The following is a 1,551-nucleotide window of genomic DNA, read 5'->3' on the forward strand; positions in this document are numbered from 1 at the left end:
TCGGGATGTTTTTTACATCAAGATGTTTGATGTGAAAATAATGATAGTATGTATTTATTCTTCTTGGTATTATTATAACAGGTACATTTCCTTGTGACATAATTTTACAATATCCTTTTCTTTTGTTCGATACACTGTTCATTAGAATTGTTTAAATTTAGAGTGAATAAATACTCTCCGTAATTTGAAATATTTTTGTAAAATGAGTATTGACAGTTGGTTAAATATCAGGAAATAATAGGAGTATTAACCAATCTTTATGTTCGTAATCTTGTTTTATAGCAATGTATTTTAATAAAATCCCATTCAAACTTGATATTTTCATTTCATTCATCTCTTGTTTCATAATATAGATAAAAGGTAAAGTGCTCCCTTGTGCTATGCACCAGGCCATGAAGGCGTAATAGGGGGTGTGGGGTCAGGCCCCCACACTTTCTTGATCATGGCCGAAGGTGGGGGTGATGTGATCAGCACCATGCCCCTGACTGCCTTTACCCCACAGAGTTTCCTCCAGGTACCCACTTTATACGACGCTGGGTGGGCACTGGAGCTGCTTGAATAGGGGGAAAAAATCCCAGATCTCCCCTGCTGGGGATCGAACCTGGGTCTCTCGCATGGTAGTCAGACGTCATAATTAGACCTCGGATTTTTAGGTTCTAAAAAGTGTGTGATTTTAGGTTCCTAAAATAGGCTCTAAAAATCCTAAAATAGGTCCTAAAAATAAAATCCTGAAGTAGGTTCAAAAAAACTTAAAACAGTTCAAAATTTCTGAAGAATGCTGATTAGGTATGAAAATGGGACATCTATATCCTGAAATATACACTATCTTGCATAACGAAAATGGCAGAACATACCATTGAAAATTTGTTATTAAAATCCACTCTCCGCCGCACTGGCGGTGATTAAGGGAGCAGTTGCCCTCACTTTTTGCCACTATTGCTCCAGCACTACTCCAAACCTTATCTACCAAGGGAAAGTAAACTGTCCTTGACCCCCCCTTTCTTTGGCACCTTGCCCCCCAGTTTTGGAACCCAATCGCCGCCATTGCTTCGCCCTTTAGTTAGGCAACAATCTTTTTTCATGTTATCCACAGTCAAACTCCGCAATTTTGTCTGTGAGGATCATCTTATATGCTGCATATAATCTTTCAACAAAAGCATAGCCAGTGGTGCAAACTTGAATGCTGAAATGCTACAAAGCACCAAAGTGATGCGAAAGCGAGCAAGACCACACAGATCAGACCACTTTGGATTGTACAGGTAACAGTGGCATTTTGCTTTGTTTAGAACTTTGAAAAATCACGATGGACTTGGAGAAAGGGAAATCAACAGAGAGTACATTTCAAACATGTTCGTCATTGAATTTTTTCATGACCAAACAAAGCAAATGCCTCTGTGTGATATAAATATCATGTAAAACCTTTTAAAATATATAAAAACCTAAAAAAAAGGTTTGATTTAGGCACATAAACCTAAAATAGGTTCTAACAAGCAAAATAGTTTTTTACGCACTATAAAACATTTTTTAACGAAACACTGACATAACTTATTA

This window comes from Lepisma saccharinum, chromosome 6, assembly GCF_977018435.1.
Source record: "Lepisma saccharinum chromosome 6, izLepSacc3.1, whole genome shotgun sequence".
NCBI lineage: Eukaryota > Metazoa > Arthropoda > Insecta > Zygentoma > Lepismatidae > Lepisma > Lepisma saccharinum.